Source organism: Salmo trutta, chromosome 1 (genome assembly GCF_901001165.1).
Source record: "Salmo trutta chromosome 1, fSalTru1.1, whole genome shotgun sequence".
In the NCBI taxonomy this organism is placed as follows: Eukaryota; Metazoa; Chordata; class Actinopteri; order Salmoniformes; family Salmonidae; genus Salmo; species Salmo trutta.
Window position 1 is genome coordinate 77,215,757 of NC_042957.1, and position 19,735 is coordinate 77,235,491.

Below are 19,735 nucleotides of genomic sequence, written 5' to 3' on the forward strand. Positions count from 1 at the left end.
TACTTTTCTCCAGTGTGTCAGCAAGCTCCTTCTGGTTCATTTTCCTCAGGACGTGCAGTGTGATCTTCAGAGCCCCCTCTCTGGCACTGCTCTCCTGCTTCTCATCTTCAGCATCCACTTCCTTATCCTGCTTCTGACTCTCAAAGCCTTCTGGGAGTTCTGGACTAAGAATCCTCTTGAACATCTTCAACTCGTTCTTCACAAATGACATAATATTCTCTTCAAGCAACTGAAATAAATACAATAAATAAGTTAACTAAGAAAATAAATGCTTTCTCATTAACACATTAATGAATGATGGACAGATCAACTTTACTTGAGGTAAACAAAAATAAATGTACATAACAGGACCACATACAATGAATATGGAGGCCAGGTCTGTTTGATGACTCTGGGAAGACTGACCACTGAGAATCTCTGACTCTGATCTCTCCTGTTGGTTTCTGTGGACAAAACATCCAAAGAGTGCGCGCACACACACACACACACGGATGGAATGTTTTGTTTGTTTAATATTGTTTTAGGACTATGAAAATGGAAAAAAGGATTAGCCTATGGATTATGAAAAAAAGGGAAATGGGAGAGGAGAAATGACTAGAGACAGTGTTTATAAATCACAGACCATGACCCATGAGTTCTTCTTACCTTTGTTCAGTAGAAAAGTCTCCCTCTCTGAACAATATAGGTGCACCCATAGACCGGTCACTCATGTACACACAGCTGGGTACAGGGGAGAATCAAACATTCCATATCTCATATATTCTGAGCTCAGTTGGGGAAGCATAAGAAGAGTTTCATTCCAAAACGCTATATATCCCTTTTCAGAAATGTTCTTAAATGAGCTTTTAAAGAAATTACGAAAGAGATTGGTGTGTTTTTTCACTTTCTAATCATGGCATGGGGTGGTTCAATGACAGACATGCATTTGTCTAAAATCTATCACTTGATGGTTTCACTTGAGACAAATAATGTTTTTTTTGCTAAATGCTAAATATCTGCCACTCAGAGAAATAAGTAGTACTGCTAGGTTTTACACTGTCAAATGTAACAAATAACTTCATTTTTAGTAAAGAACTGTACTAATGATAGTTGTGAAATTCATTTTTCAATATTTAAAAATAACAATTAAATACAGTAATATGAGATCTGTATATAAAACATTTACATTGGACATTTATCAGATGGTCTTGTCCAGGGCCTGATTTCCCAAAAGCATCTTATGGCTAAGTTCACTGTTAGAACCTTCGTAGGAGCATCGTTAAATCTCTGAGCTTGAAAGAGAGCGACCCTGCTCTACGTATTTTACTGGTTTGTAACTCTCTGACTCCGCCCCCGGTTACAGGGGTATAAAGCAGCCCAAGAATTAACACACAGACAGGGAGAGTTTGAGAGGCAGATTTCCCCCCTAGACTCTCAGGCTCCAGTCGTAGTGGATGAGGAGTGGAGTGTGCAGTCACCCTCAGCAACAGGGAATTTATAACAGAGCTGTTTCCCAAAACCGTCATTATTAATGTTGCACTTGAAATTGCTCATAATCTAATACCTGCCTCAGACCACTCGTAGAACAGCTAAGTGAGTCGTTAGATGCGTTTTGCCACTCCAGAGTCACTTTATACACAGAAGACCTAGGTCAAACATACTACAGTCCTTCTGTAGGATAAGAACTCTGGGGACTAATGTAACTCCCTTAAGGTCTCTCATATGTAAAATAAGCTGCATGGGCAGCAAATCACAGATCACGTTGTGAGAATTGCAATTGATGGGACCCAATCTGAGGTTCGAGAAACCTTACATACATGTGGTGTGCTGGCATTGGGTCCAATTACAAAATGTGTAGTTGCTGCGGGAATAGGCAGTAGGCTTTTACTGGTTCCATTACTGTATTTGACCACTAGGTGGAGACATTGACCACAGTACCCCTCACCCTGAGGACCAGCCTGTATAGTCTACCACAACCTCTCTCATTAGCACCACCAGCTGAAGAGAGACACTTGGCCCTCCATGGAATGAGTTTGACAACCCTGCCCCTAAATGAACTTGTCCATGGCTTTTGTGTGATTTTTCTGATGAAGGCCAAAACTTTAATCTTTTAACCTTGGGGTGGCAGGTAGCTTAGTCATTAGAGCATTTGGCAAGTAGCTGAAAGGTTGCAGGATTGAATCCCTGATCTGACAAGGTAAAAATCTGTTATTCTGCTCCTGAACAACGCAGTTAACCCACTGTTTTCCAGTAGGCCATCACCTGCTAGGATTTTCCTCAGGTTTTCGCCTGCCATATGAGTTCTGTTATACTCACAGACATCATTTAAACAGTTTTAGAAACTTCAGTGTTTTCTATCCAAATCGACTAATAATATGCATATCCTAGCTTCTGAGTTTGAGTAGGAGGCAGTTTAATATGGGCACGTATTTCATCCGGCCGTGAAAATACTGCCCCCTACATGTAAGAAGTTCATTTGATAATCCTGCGTTGCAGGAATTTACCTGTCAGACTTGATTTGCCCTAACAGAAAATGTATCAACCCCTACAAAAATGTCCATGAATTATCAACATAATAATTAATATTTCCTGTTGCTGAAACTGAGTCAAATTAACATATGGCATCTGTAAGTACATTCATCTTAAGATAGCTAGGTGAGACAACCACATATCACAGTCAAACAATCAGGATACAAACATTCCATTCCAGCTAAACAATTGACAGAGTGCATTCGGAATGTAGTCAGACCCCTTGACTTTTTCCACATTTTGTTACGTTACAGCCTTATTCTAAAATTGATTATAGTTTTTTCTGATCAATCTAAACACAATACCCCATAATGACAAAGCAAAACCAGGTTTTTAGAAATTTTTGCAAATGTATTAAAAAAGATATCACATTTACATACGTATTCAGACCCTTTACTCAGTATTTTGTTAAAGCACCTTTGGCAGTGATTACAGCCTCGAGTCTTCTTCGATATGACACTACAAGCTTGACACACCTGTATTTGGGGATTCTCTCATTATTCTCTGCAGATCCTCTCAAGCTCTGTCAAGTTGGATGGGGAACGTCACTGCACAGCTATTTTCAGGTCTCTCCAGAGATGTTCGATCAGGTTCAAGTCCGGCTCTGGCTGGGCCACTCAAGGATATTCAGTGACTTGTCCCGAACCCACTCCTGTGTTGTCTTGGCTGTGTGCTTAGGGTCGTTGTTTTGTTGGAAGGTGAACCTTCGCCCATGTCTGAGGTCCAGAGCACTCTGGAGCAGGTTTTCATCGAGGATTTCTCTGTGCTTTTCACCGTTCATCTTTCCCTCAATCCTGACTAGTCTCCCAGTCCCTGCCGCTGAAAAATATCCCCACAGCATGATGCTGCTACCACCATGCTTCACTGTAGGGATGGTGCCAGGTTTCCTCCAGACGTGATGCTTGGCATTCAGGCCAAAGAGTTCAATCTTGGTTTCATCAGACTAGATAATCTTCTTCTCATGGTCTGAGAGTCCTTTAGGTGCCTTTTGGAAAACTCCAAGTGGGCTTCATGTGCGCTTTACTGAGGAGTGGCTTCCATCTGGCAACTCTACCATAAGGGCCTGATTGGTGGAGTGCTGCAGAGATGGTTGTCCTTCTGGAAGGTTCTCCCATCTCCACAGAGGAATTCTTGAGCTCTGTCAGAGTGACCATCGGGTTCTTGGTCACCTCCCTGACGAAGGCCGTTCTCCCCCAATTGCTCAGTTTGGCCGGGCGGCCATCTCTAGGAAGGGTCCTGCTGGTTCCAAACTTCTTCCATTTGGTGGAATGATGAATGATGGAGACCACTGTGTTCTGGTGGACCTTCAATGCTGCAGAAATGTTTTGGTACCCTTCCACAGATCTGGGCCTCCACACAATCCTGTATCAGAGCTGTACGGACAGTTCTTTGGGCCGAATGGCTTGGTTTTTGTTCCGACATCCACTATCAACTATGGGACCAATAAACGTCTAATTTCCAGTGTGTTTATGTTAAAGGTGAATCAACAGTTACTACATCCATTTTTGGATCCACATTCATTTTTTTACTTATTAATTCATTATATCTACCTATTGATTCAGAAAACAATATAACTTCTAAATGCCTCATGAGCTTAGTTCAACTGTCATTCTCTATCAGAACCCAAAATACAAGCTTGTTTTACTCCAAAACAAAACACTGTAAAGCCTCAAAACATAGTTAAAACTATAATTGTTGTACCATGGATGGTAAGTCTTTGCATCCATCATGTCAATACATTTGTGGTTACATTTCTCCAGCCCCAACCCATCTTTTTACCAAAACAGTGGCAGGGAAAACACTTTGTTATTGTTTCAACTGCTGATTGGCGCTTTAAGGGGGTGTTACTTTGGCAGATAATGTTCTCCATCTTCAGAAAGTGTTTTTTATAATTAACTAATTAATGCATGTTGTTTTTGGTTAAGGGTATATGGACCTGTAAATGGATATTTTATGGTTGTAAGTGATAAAATTAATTAACAAATGTTGTATATTTTTCAACTACTTCAATAATGATACACTTTATTCAGTGAACTTAGGTATAGAAACTGATGGTCAGATCAACACAATGCTTCGAAGAAATGTGCTGCAATTGCTACATAATTCCAATAGATGGCAGGATAAGACCACAAATAAAATAAATGTACTTTTCTCCCTGGATACACGGCTATCCCCTGCCTTTTCTGTCCCTTTCCACAATGCTGACGCAAGAAGAAGGAACATCATTTTAACAGATTACTGTGAATTGCTATAAGATAATTAATGTTTATTATGACCTATTTTAATGCTCATGTTTTGAAATTATACTTGATTACTACTCCAATAACGAGTTTCAATAATCCTGAACATTAATTCAGTCACCTTCTGGTCGGGAAAAGTATTTTCCTAGTACATTCATTGTCAAATTCATCAACCAGCATCGACCCGCTTTGTTATAAATATGTATATAGATAAATAGATAGATATAACTGTAAAGTAATGAGTAACCATTTTAGAAAATCATGGGACATATAGTCTTGTTGCATGCTATTTTATGTCAAACATATTAATGCTTGTAGCCTATAATTGATGCTTCGTGGTCTTATGCTGCCTTCTATTGGAAATATTTAGCAAATAAAAGTGATTCATTCACATAAAGAAATTGGTGAGGCAGCTGAGAAAGTGTATTTTTCTTATTAATTCCTGAAATCAGTCTCAAACCTGCCCCAACTATCCCACACCATTTGCTGGACATAGAGGTTACTAGGTCACACCCAGTTCAAACCACATGTGTTCTGCCTTGCAATAATAAAAAAACTAAAATGAAGATGCTTACATTCGTTTTGGTATTTACTAACATTACATAATTACAAAAATAGTTTCTAAAAGCGTTCTAGGCTACCCTACCCTAGAATTAGGGTTAAGGCTAAAATAGATTATACATAGGTTTAGTGGCACAGCGGTCTAAGGCACTGCATCTCAGTGTTTGAGGGGTCTTACAGACACCCTGGTTTGAATCCAGGCTGTATCACAATCAGCTGAGCTTGGGAGTCCCATAGAGTGGTGCACAATTGGCCCAGCGTTGTCTGGGTTTGGCCAGTGTAGGCCGTCACTGTAAATAAGAGTTTGTTGTTAACTGGCTTGCCTGGTTAAATAAAGAAAAATGTAAAGATTTTTCAAGGCAAAAAAACAGTATGGGTTTATAGCTCTCTTGTGCCTCCCTGTGGCCTTCTACAGGCACCTCATTCGCGACACATTCTAGGCTCATAATCTGAGGTTGCAACTGCGCCAGATCTACAAATCAATGAGCTAGACATTTGGTTTGCAACTCAGTGAAACTGCGCAGCATTCGTTCAATTCGATGCCTACGAACAAACATATTTAGACGCATATCAAATTACTCAGCAGCGATTTAGAAACAACAAATCATCAATTTTTTATTTCTTAATGAAAACATTTATTCTGGCTGTTTAAAAATCAGCCACATTGTCGTCGGGAAAGGAGGACCAAAATGCAGCAGGTATGTGGTTGCTCATCTTGAACTTTTATTAGACTCAAAATGAACACCAAAATAACACGAACTCACGATCAACGAACAGTCTTGTTAGGCTCACTCACGCTAAACAAGAAACAGGCAAAACAAGAAACAATCTCCCACAAAATACACCCTAATATATAGGACTCTCAATCAAAGGCAAAGAGAACATCTGCCTTCAATTGAGAGTCCCAACCCCAATTAACTAAACATAGAAACAGATACACTAGACAAAACATAGAAATACATGAATCTGACACAGTGCCCAAAAACCCCGGAATACATAAATCAAATGCCCTTCTAAAAAAACACCACCCCGAACCACAAATCAAATACCCTCTGCCACCTCCTGACCAAACTACAATAACAATTAACCCTTATACTGGCCAGGACATGACACACATCTTGAAAAACAGGACAGGGACATGCGTTTTGATTAGGTTTTATAGCTTTTTCTGAAGAAAAAAAACATGGTTAACCATGACCAGAAAATGTTTAACATTGATGGCTATGTGCCAGCCATCCCTAGAACTGTGGGTCACCACAGCGTGTACCCAGGCGAACAGTGAGCATGTTCACCAAGTAGCCAGAACCTTGTTAATAATAAGTTACCTGAGGTAAGCCTACAGGGTTAACCCAGGCAGGTCTCATTGATAACAATAGCAAAGCTGACATTGTGACGCAGAACAATGGGCTGGGAATACAACTTTTAGAAGGCGAGTTGGTGCCACGGTGCTCGATAGAACTAATAGGAGCTGGCAGGGTGAAAAATGCCCAAAAATGAGGCCTGTTTTTTCACGATTACTTCATAACTAGGGACATAATGTAATATTGTGAAACTGGGCTCCATTGTGGAAGCAATGAACTCATTTTTATCCGAAAAAAAGTGTTGTTAAAAATGGCATGTGTCCAGCCTACTTGAGGCGCCCCGAAAATAATATTAAAAAGTTTGGTCCTTGGATACAGCGGGGTTAAACACTAAAATGACCGTCCATCTACTGAAGAGAGGAGAATCGGACAGAGGGAGCCAGCATCCATCAACGAGAGAGGGATAACAGGTGGACCATCGGTCCTCAAGAAATGCAGGCAGCCAGTGATGTTGTAGTGGTAGCTAGAATAACTACGATGCTGCTGGTAGAGTAGCTAGCTAGCCTACCTAGCTGTACCGACTAGCTTGGCTAACAAGCAGGTCGTTCATCTGTCACTGATCTCGAGGATGATGACGAATCCGGTGAACCGCAAAATGAAACAAGGATAGCGAGTGAAAAGGATCTGGCTACAGTCATACTGTCCCTGACCGTAAAGCAAAAAGCAAATTAAACAAACTTAGATGTCTCAACACTGGAGCGAACTCCGTCGTTATTCCACCTCAGCCCACTCTGCGCGTACCTGGACAAAATCCCTGGCTCCACAGCGTTACGGACAGTTCTGTACGGAAACGCGGCCAGTTCCAGAACGCGGACATGAGCAGTGCCACACAATAACTAAACCAACTCTTTACAGTGGGTTACATTAGTAATATACATTTAAAAAAAAAAAGTTAAACAAAAATTCAACGTTTTTTTTTTTATCACAATATTTTTAGAACTGGGCCCATATAAACAAAGCATCTTAGAGTAGAAAATTGGTTGTATGAGTGCTGAGAATAAAGACATTTTAATTAAAGCTACGCATGAAGTCTCTAGTCTCATTATTTAATTGTTTATTAAATGATATTATTTGGTAAAAATGTTACTCTTTAATAGTAATAGCCATAATTAATAAATGGCACCATGCAGGGTTCTATATGGAACCATTTTGGTTCAGTGAAGACCCTCTAGAGTTCTGATCCAAGAACACTATAAAGGATTCTATATAGAACTTTTAGTGGTTCCATACATTAAGCAAGATAGAACCCTTTTTGGTTTAAACAGGAGTGAAGAGTGTGTTGATAAAATGGTAATATTGTCCAAATTCAGCTTGTAACAATCAGAATTAGTTAAAACAATAAGGTTAATCATGCCAACATACTAGGCAACAATTAACAGGAGGCAAAGTGGCCATGTCATGTTGAAATTCTATCAAATGTCTTACATTGCAACGAGTACAGTCAGGATTGAGAAGCCCTGGTTTAGCAGACGCTCTTATCCAGAGCGATTTACAGTAAGTGCATTCATCATAAGATATGTGGTTGTCTCAAATAGCTATCACAGTCCATAGCCACTGGAAGTAGGACTGCTGAAGGTGCTGAAGGATCTGAATTGAAAAGCAAAAAAAATCTACACAAAAGTAGTGCACTGGACCTTTACCAGTCCTGTATTAGTGGACCCATATAGCCGTCTGTAGCGGGCCCCAAAAACATTTGATGGATATAGCGTTTTGGAAATAAACTCCGTATATATTCTAAAACAAAAATGTCATCTCACCTCTTAGCTTTGGTGTCATGTTCAGCAGATAGATTCATTTTAGAGGCAGGGACCCCCTCTTCTTTCTCCCCAGAGAGACTCATTTTCAAGCACTGACGTCTAAACAAAAATCCAACATGTTTGTTGTGGTTAACATAGTGACAACTAATTCTTGAATGTCAATTGTTCATTATCTCTTAGAAATAAAACATTTGCTGACAGACACATCCAAACAGTCTGTCACGTTCTTTGTCATGTTGAGGAAAGGAGGACCAAAATGCAGCGGGATTGTGGACACTCATGTTTATTACTGATAACATGTAAGGAATCCACTTGAGAAAAAACAAAACAACAAACAATACTCACAACGGTAACAGTGTGGCAGGCTCAAACAAACGCAGTGCACACAACAACCTCCCACAAATGACAAACACACCCTCATATATGGGACTCTCAATCAAAGGCAAATAGACAACACCTGCCTTCAATTGAGAGTCGAAACCCCAATGAACCCAAACATAGAAACAGACACACTAGACTAAACATAGAATACATGAAAATCAAACAGTGCCCAAAAACCCCGGAATACCTAAATCAACTGCCCTACAACAAACACACCACCCTGAACCACATAAAACAAACACCCTCTGCCACGTCCTGACCAAACTACAATACCAATTAACCCTTAGACTGGCCAGGACGTGACACAGTCAGGTGATTTAATGAATCACATGAACATGTAGTTGTGACTGATGTGTTTCACCTCTTCTCCATGTAGTGGAGCTGTTGATAACAATATCTCACTTTCTCTTTTAATCATTTCACTCATTCTAGTGTGTTGCTTTGTTCAACAGGTATGCTATTATTATGGTATTACTAAATATAATTCATAATAACAATGTTAATCATACCAAATTACACAAGAAACAGGAAATCATTGTAATTTTGAAAACAACAAATGTTCTGATATTCTGTCAGATGATTTAGAACTATGATACATCAACATTTTTACAAATTGTAAAATAACCACGATATAACATGATAAATGAACAATACGTTCTTAAATTTGACTTGCCTAAGCCCAGTTAGCGCCATTTTGTATGATTGAACTGTCACGTACCTCTCCCAGGTGAAATGGACTGTTAGATTTGACTGTTTTACTCTCATTCTCTATACTAAGACAACATCATACATTTAATGTCCCTACACACTTTACAATAATCCCTGGGAATATTCTTACCTTGTAGCCTGAATTCACAAGCAGAACATGTCAAGTCATTGAGATAGTGTCCGTTGTGCTGAGGGAGCAGCTTCCTGATGACAAGTGGCTCTGTATCTATGTTCTAGGTACAGTTGATCTTTAGATGCAATAATATCTGGTCAAAGTCTAGTGACACAACACCATAGTATATCATAAACATAACAGTAGGTTAACCTTTGGCCAGTAGAGGCCATGGCAGATTATAACATGTAGAATCATTATGATGGATCCAGTTTCAACACATCTCTCACTTTGAAGTATACAGTGGAGTCCCACATGATATTACCCTTTATACCCTCAAACCAACTCTTAGTGTCCTGATTCAGATCTGTTCAAACCAACTCTTAGTGTCCTGATTCAGATCTGTTTAAACCAACTCTTAGTTTCCTGATTCAGATCTGTTCAAACCAACTCTTAGTTTCCTGATTCAGATCTGTTTAAACCAACTCTTAGTGTCCTGATTCAGATCTGTTTAAACCAACTCTTAGTGTCCTGATTCAGATCTGTTTAAACCAACTCTTAGTGTCCTGATTCAGATCTGTTTAAACCAACTCTTAGTTTCCTGATTCAGATCTGTTTAAACCAACTCTTAGTGTCCTGATTCAGATCTGTTTAAACCAACTCTTAGTTTCCTGATTCAGATCTGTTTAAACCAACTCTTAGTGTCCTGATTCAGATCTGTTCAAACCAACTCTTAGTGTCCTGATTCAGATCTGTTTAAACCAACTCTTAGTGTCCTGATTCAGATCTGTTTAAACCAACTCTTAGTGTCCTGATTCAGATCTGTTTAAACCAATTCTTAGTTTCCTGATTCAGATCTGTTCAAACCAACTCTTAGTGTCCTGATTCAGATCTGTTTAAACCAACTCTTAGTTTCCTGATTCAGATCTGTTCAAACCAACTCTTAGTGTCCTGATTCAGATCTGTTTAAACCTACTCTTAGTGTCCTGATTCAGATCTGTTTAAACCAACTCTTAGTTTCCTGATTCAGATCTGTTCAAACCAACTCTTAGTTTCCTGATTCAGATCTGTTTAAACCAACTCTTAGTGTCCTGATTCAGATCTGTTTAAACCAACTCTTAGTGTCCTGATTCAGATCTGTTTAAACCAACTCTTAGTGTCCTGATTCAGATCTGTTTAAACCAACTCTTAGTTTCCTGATTCAGATCTGTTTAAACCAACTCTTAGTGTCCTGATTCAGATCTGTTTAAACCAACTCTTAGTTTCCTGATTCAGATCTGTTTAAACCAACTCTTAGTGTCCTGATTCAGATCTGTTTAAACCAACTCTTAGTGTCCTGATTCAGATCTGTTTAAACCAACTCTTAGTGTCCTGATTCAGATCTGTTCAAACCAACTCTTAGTGTCCTGATTCAGATCTGTTTAAACCAACTCTTAGTGTCCTGATTCAGATCTGTTTAAACCAACTCTTAGTGTCCTGATTCAGATCTGTTTAAACCAATTCTTAGTTTCCTGATTCAGATCTGTTTAAACCAACTCTTCTGACTGTCATTGTCATGTCATGTATATCTAAAGGAGTTGGCTAAAGCACGCACAGATCTGGGACCAGACTAATGTATCTGTGGGTTGCCAGTTAGACTGTTTGTCTGGTCTCTGGTCTGTGGTCAGCAGTGGTGGCTGGTGGCATGGAGGACAGGCTCATAATAATGGCTGGAATACAATGAATGGAATGTATCAAACACATCAAACACACAGGTACATTTCCACTCACTTCATTCCAGTCCTTATAATGAGCCGTTCATCCTCCCCTTACCAGCCTCCTCTGGTGGTCAGTGGGCACAGCATGGTTGGGGTTTATGACCATGGTGTCTGTTGTCTTCGGTTGTAGGAGGCTTCCACACCCAAGACCAGGTGATGTCATCGGCAGGCGACCACCAGGTACAGTTGTCCCAGGGTCCAGGCTTTGGGCTGCCAGGCCAGGCAATATATCTCAGGATGTTTTAGCATAACTGTTGTCACACAAGTGTCTCTAACAAAGTTTGTATGAGTTGATCTAGAACAGCCTGCCTGAGTCGATTGGTGAGATGGAAATAGGACTCCTCCCACCTGTGACTGTATCAACCCCAGTAGGGAGGCGCTTGTTCCTGGACACTTCATTAGAAACACCATTAGATGAAAAAGATGTCTGTTTCCATCCACTCAGCTCTGCTTCTAGTACTGGTTTAGCAGTGATAACTGCAGCTCTGACTCAGCCCCTTTCCAACAAACAACAAATAAAACAACAAAATATTATTTATAAAATGTGATGTTTTTATATGTTTTTTGAACACAAATTGTTTAACTAGCATGATATATTAGTTATGAATAGAGCATAACTAATGCTGAGTGACAGTAATTGTTGTTTTATATGTTTTACAATGTGTTTATAGTTTATTATGTGTTTAAAGTGTGGAACGCAACGTAATTTCTTTAAAACATTTATTTATATACTATGTCGTGAGCCTCCTCTACTTCCTGGAATCCAACGTAGCTTGGGGTCAGCGTTGGGGTCTGGGTATTTATATTGAATTGCTGCGACCACACAAGCTGGGAGTACCTGGCGTTGGCGTCGACCGAGACGTTCTCCCCTCAGCATCCACTCCGAAGCGATCCTGTAGGAAACCAGTCTTTATTGTCTAGACGAGAGAGAAAACAACTACATGTCAATGTAATATTCAACAATCAAAAGAAACATTAGGCCTTTACAACATAAAATATAACATTAGTCTCAGGGATCATGAGGCCTTTACAACATAAAATATAACATTAGTCTCAGGGATCATGAGGCCTTTACAACATAAAATATAACATTAGGCCTTTACAACATAAAATATAACATTAGGCCTTTACAACATGTCACAGGCCGGCTCATAGCCATAAAATATAACATTAGTCTCACGGATCACGAGGCCTTTACAACATAAAATATAACATTAGTCTCAGGGATCACGAGGCCTTTACAACATAAAATATAACATTAGTCTCAGGGATCATGAGGCCTTTACAACATAAAATATAACATTAGTCTCAGGGATCATGAGGCCTTTACAACATAAAATATAACATTAGTCTCAGGGATCATGAGGCCTTTACAACATAAAATATAACATTAGTCTCAGGGATCATGAGGCCTTTACAACATAAAATATAACATCTAGTAGGCCATATTACCTGGGCAAGAAGGCAGCAACAATCAATTCATTACATAATTAAAACATACAACAACATGATCCAGCCTAAAAAAAAAGCATTTACACTCCTCCGTAACAGTCTCCCATCAATATTTTAAATGAATTCAGTGGCATTAACATATCTAGATGAAGCATGGATTGTAGAATATTCCATGCCTCTGGTGCACAAGAAGAGAAGGCAGTCTTGCCTAATACTGTGAATGTCCTGGGGACTTTAAGTAGCAACCACCTAGCAGACCGGGTATGGTAACATAGCAACCACCTAGCAGACCAGGTATGGTAACATAGCAACCACCTAGCAGACCGGGTATGGTAACATAGCAACCACCTAGCAGACCGGGTATGGTAACATAGCAACCACCTAGCAGACCGGTATGGTAACATAGCAACCACCTAGCAGACCGGTATGGTAACATAGCAACCACCTAGCAGACCGGTATGGTAACATAGCAACCACCTAGCAGACCGGTATGGTAACATAGCAACCACCTAGCAGACCGGGTATGGTAACATAGCAACCACCTAGCAGACCGGTATGGTAACATAGCAACCACCTAGCAGACCGGTATGGTAACTGTTGGTGGTGAAGGAGACCAGACTACAGAGGTAAAGAGGGGGTTTAACCAAAAGGGATTTGTAGATGAACACATACAAATGTATCTTTCTGTAAAGTGAGGTCCAACCTATCATTTGGTACAAGGTGCAATGGTGGGTGAGTGACTTGGCATTTGTAATAAAGCACAAGGATGCATGATAAACAGAGTCCTGTCTCTGTAAGACAGAGGAGGCTACATGCATATACAACAAGTCAACATAATCAATTACAGAGAGAAAAGTGGCCTGAACAAGATTCTTTCTAGCCATAATCGGGAAGCGAGCCTTATTACGAAAATATAAAACCCAATTTCAATTTAAGCTTTGTAACAAGATTATCCACATGAACTTTAAAGGACAACTTGTCATCCAACCAAATACCTAGGGCCTTCAGGTGTGGCGCGTCACTTCCAGTTGATCCTGGCCATTCTGAAAAACGTCTCCAGAACCCCATGGTTGATGAAAGCCAGAAAATCCACATAAGTCCTGTTCTTCTGCATCGTAGGTCTGATGCTCGACCTCCATTAAGGGAATCAGCCAGACATTCTAACTCTGTTGACAGAAGTAGACAGGTGCACCAGCAGTCACGGTCTGGTCCTCGACTTTCCTTCCTTCCTGTATTGCTCTTTCCCTTCTCTCAGTCTGACTTTCCTTCTGTGAACTCCAGCTCAAAACGGTAAGGCACAACTCTTCCTCACCTGGAGGAGTCACCTGTGACAGTATTCATAAAGAGTAGGAGTGCTGATCTACGATCAGTTAAGCCTTTTAGATCATAATGAATCAGATTCCATGGACAGGGGGACCTGATCCTAGATCAGCACTCCTCCTCTGAGACTCTGCCTTTATGAATAAGGGATCATGAGTCACCAGGCCCAGAAACCAAACACATACTGACCACGTTTACATGCACACCAATATCCCGCTATTATTCACAATACTCAAGTATTCTGTTTTTCAGTTGATGCATATAAACATCATATCCCGTTTACAATAACCCGAAAAAGCTTGTATACCGGTTATGAGAACCCCGGATAAGATGCCTGGGATATGCTGATCTTAGACGGGATACTGTGGCATGTCAACACCTTATCCTGTTTACTGTTGTTTTTCACGCAGGCTCAGTTTCACTTCTCATAGGTGTTGTGTGATGATGTTTTCATCTGATTGTCAAACCAATCACTTCAAAAAGTATTCTACCTGTGCAGTTTGATCCATCATAATTCCATATATTTTGTATTTTGCTGATACACTATTCTGGATCTGATTGCCTGCTGGCTTAGACTAGACATTTACCCCTAATTTAGATGTTTCTGCTTAGAATTTCCGTCATATTATAATTTCTGACATCTGGTAGGCCATATTATAATTTCCAACATTTGGTAGGCCATATTATAATTTCCAACATTTGGTAGGTCATATTATAATTTCCAACATTTGGTAGGCCATATTATAATTTCAAACATTTGGTAGGACATATTATAATTTCCAACATTTGGTAGGCCATATTATAATTTCCAACATTTGGTAGGCCATATTATAATTTCCAACATTTGGTAGGTCATATTATAATTTCCAACATTTGGTAGGCCATATTATAATTTCAAACATTTGGTAGGACATATTATAATTTCCAACATTTGGTAGGCCATATTATAATTTCCAACATTTGGTAGGCCATATTATAATTTCTGACATTTGGTAGGCCATATTATAATTTCCAACATTTGGTAGGCCATATTATAATTTCCCACATTTGGTAGGTCATATTATAATTTCCAACATTTGGTAGGCCATATTATAATTTCCAACATTTGGTAGGACATATTATAATTTCCAACATTTGGTAGGCCATATTATAATTTCTGACATCTGGTAGGCCATATTATAATTTCCAACATTTGGTAGGCCATATTATAATTTCCGACATTTGGTAGGCCATATTATAATTTCTGACATCTGGTAGGCCATATTATAATTTCAAACATTTGGTAGGCCATATTATAATTTCCAACATTTGGTAGGCCATATTATAATTTCCAACATTTGGTAGGCCATATTATAATTTAACATTTGGTAGGCCATATTATAATTTCCGACATTTGGTAGGCCATATTATAATTTCTGACATCTGGTAGGCCATATTATAATTTCCAACATTTGGTAGGCCATATTATAATTTCCGACATTTGGTAGGCCATATTATAATTTCCAACATTTGGTAGGACATATTATAATTTCCAACATTTGGTAGGACATATTATAATTTCCAACATTTGGTAGGCCATATTATAATTTCCAACATTTGGTAGGACATATTATAATTTCCAACATTTGGTAGGACATATTATAATTTCCAACATTTGGTAGGACATATTATAATTTCCAACATTTGGTAGGCCATATTATAATTTCCAACATTTGGTAGGCCATATTATAATTTCCAACATTTGGTAGGCCATATTATAATTTCCGACATTTGGTAGGCCATATTATAATTTCCAACATTTGGTAGGACATATTATAATTTCCAACATTTGGTAGGACATATTATAATTTCCAACATTTGGTAGGACATATTATAATTTCCAACATTTGGTAGGACATATTATAATTTCCAACATTTGGTAGGACATATTATAATTTCCAACATTTGGTAGGCCATATTATAATTTCCAACATTTGGTAGGCCATATTATAATTTCTGACATTTGGTAGTCCATATTATAATTTCTGACATTTGGTAGGCCATATTATAATTTCCCACATTTGGTAGGCCATATTATAATTTCTGACATCTGGTAGGCCATATTATAATTTCTGACATCTGGTAGGCCATATTATAATTTCTGACATTTGGTAGGCCATATTATAATTTCTGACATTTGGTAGGCCATATTATAATTTCTGACATTTGGTAGGCCATATTATAATTTCTGACATTTGGTAGGCCATATTATAATTTCTGACATCTGGTAGGACATATTATAATTTCTGACATCTGGTAGGACATATTATAATTTCTGACATCTGGTAGGACATATTATAATTTCCCACATTTGGTAGGCCATATTATAATTTCCCACATTTGGTAGGCCATATTATAATTTCCCACATTTGGTAGGCCATATTATAATTTCCCACATTTGGTAGGCCATATTATAATTTCCCACATTTGGTAGGCCATATTATAATTTCCAACATTTGGTAGGCCATATTATAATTTCCCACATTTGGTAGGCCATATTATAATTTCCCACATTTGGTAGGCCATATTATAATTTCCAACATTTGGTAGGACATATTATAATTTCCCACATTTGGTAGGCCATATTATAATTTCCCACATTTGGTAGGCCATATTATAATTTCCCACATCTGGTAGGCCATATTATAATTTCTGACATCTGGTAGGACATATTATAATTTCTGACATCTGGTAGGCCATATTATAATTTCCCACATTTGGTAGGCCATATTATAATTTCCCACATTTGGTAGGCCATATTATAATTTCCCACATTTGGTAGGCCATATTATAATTTCCCACATTTGGTAGGACATATTATAATTTCCAACATTTGGTAGGCCATATTATAATTTCTGACATCTGGTAGGCCATATTATAATTTCTGACATCTGGTAGGCCATATTATAATTTCTGACATTTGGTAGGCCATATTATAATTTCTGACATTTGGTAGGCCATATTATAATTTCCCACATTTGGTAGGCCATATTATAATTTCCCACATTTGGTAGGCCATATTATAATTTCTGACATCTGGTAGGCCATATTATAATTTCCAACATTTGGTAGGCCATATTATAATTTCCCACATTTGGTAGGCCATATTATAATTTCCCACATTTGGTAGGCCATATTATAATTTCCCACATTTGGTAGGCCATATTATAATTTCCCACATTTGGTAGGCCATATTATAATTTCCAACATTTGGTAGGCCATATTATAATTTCCCACATTTGGTAGGCCATATTATAATTTCCCACATTTGGTAGGCCATATTATAATTTCCAACATTTGGTAGGACATATTATAATTTCCCACATTTGGTAGGCCATATTATAATTTCCCACATTTGGTAGGCCATATTATAATTTCCCACATCTGGTAGGCCATATTATAATTTCTGACATCTGGTAGGACATATTATAATTTCTGACATCTGGTAGGCCATATTATAATTTCCCACATTTGGTAGGCCATATTATAATTTCCCACATTTGGTAGGCCATATTATAATTTCCCACATTTGGTAGGCCATATTATAATTTCCCACATTTGGTAGGACATATTATAATTTCCAACATTTGGTAGGCCATATTATAATTTCTGACATCTGGTAGGCCATATTATAATTTCTGACATCTGGTAGGCCATATTATAATTTCTGACATTTGGTAGGCCATATTATAATTTCTGACATTTGGTAGGCCATATTATAATTTCCCACATTTGGTAGGCCATATTATAATTTCCCACATTTGGTAGGCCATATTATAATTTCTGACATTTGGTAGGCCATATTATAATTTCCCACATTTGGTAGGCCATATTATAATTTCTGACATCTGGTAGGCCATATTATAATTTCCCACATTTGGTAGGCCATATTATAATTTCCGACATCTGGTAGGTCATATTATAATTTCCCACATCTGGTAGGCCATATTATAATTTCCAACATTTGGTAGGCCATATTATAATTTCCCACATTTGGTAGCCCATTTGTTTGTCAACTATAGTTAGATACATGCAGCTTCTCTTCTGTCTTGTTGCCCCAGAAGACTTAATAAAGTAGTGCTCAGCAGAATAATGTTTTACATCGATAGAATGAATGCATTAGTAATCTAGTTAACACAGGTAAAGTTGTCTGTTTTGTTTGCGGAGGGACACATTAACTCCAAAACAGCTGAAAGATTAGTCCTGTGTAAAATCTCCAAATGTCATCAGTTTGACCGGTTTTAAGGAAATGAAAAGCTGAGAACCGATTAAATTCGTTTAATCTCGGGTGCATATTTTATGTAGTTGAAATACTGTCTGCTTGAATAACAGAATCAAAGATAACACATTACATGCCCATTCCCAAAATAAACCATATTTCTCCACTCCTGTTCCCAAAACAACACGTGCATTTGTTGTATCATGCTTAATTCTGCAGGAGTTAATACCACGTTACAGCTGAGAGGTTACAGGCCTACAGTCAGTATCCCTATTTTAGTTACTATTCCAATTAACCCAAATTAAATTAGGAATATTTTGTTTATTCAGGGACACAGGGATACTCGTGAGCGGGATATCAAAGGTGCGTTTAAACAGTTTATCCCGAATAAAACCGGAATATGAGCTACTATCATAATACTGTGCGCATGTAAACGTGGTCACTGTTGTAAAGTCTAGTCTATAGCAGGTGTTTACTGCCATCTAGTGGAATATACTAATACATTTATGAGGGTGTGGAGACTGCTGAGATGAAACTGAAAGTACATTATCCTTTCATACAGGATCCATGTTGAGACGACAGCACAAACCACTATTTGGAGAGTAGAAAATAAAGTAAGTATTTCTGAACAATCTAAAGGACAGAGTTAGAGAATGAATATCTGGAATGAGATATTACTAGTTAGTAGAACTGCTACTTGGGCTTAGTTGCTGACAAACAGCCGTTTTCAATGTGGAAACTATTCATTTAGTCCTACGTGTTATCAGTCAAAAGTCTGCTAAAGATGGTAGAGCTGTTAAATTATAGAGTTTTATGTTTATCTCAGGGTTTCTTAATATTTTGGTTATTGTCCAGCACTTGCACACCTGATTCAACTAATAATAAAATATTTTAAGAGTTTAATATTTGAGGCATATGAATGAACATTCTCAAATTAAAATGTTTGGGTTTGTAGGCCTGTTTACAATTATATGCCTAGAGTAATTCACATTTTCTTATGAAAAAACACAACTAAATCTGTTCTCGAGTAAATTATACATTTAGCTAAAATTATGTCTAGAAGAAGGACTACAAATAATAAAATAAACTGAAGCAAGATTCGAAACAATGTCACTATTTACTGCATGCGACTGACTGTTAGCTCCACCCTCTGGTTACTGTTGCTATTTGAAGGAGTGACGCCGTGACGACAGTTGAAACTGAACATAAAGTATCTGTGCAGGTCTTCTCCTCTAACTTTAGTTTTATTTCAATGAAAAAGGCCTCCATCTTCGCACTCACATGGGCCAAGGCTCCGTTCACTCCCTCTCTTTCTCCTCA

The 19,735-nt window shown here is 38.3% G+C and overlaps 1 long non-coding RNA gene across 1 annotated transcript; it reads right to left on the reverse strand.

The window, feature by feature from the left end:
• Positions 1 to 406: 406 nt before the first annotated feature.
• Positions 407 to 8,468, reverse strand: LOC115208211 (uncharacterized). The gene is made up of 3 exons (XR_003881119.1): positions 8,428 to 8,468; positions 646 to 720; positions 407 to 443 (listed from the first exon to the last, which is right to left on the reverse strand). It is a non-coding gene; the product is annotated as an uncharacterized LOC115208211 (long non-coding RNA).
• Positions 8,469 to 19,735: the final 11,267 nt, after the last annotated feature.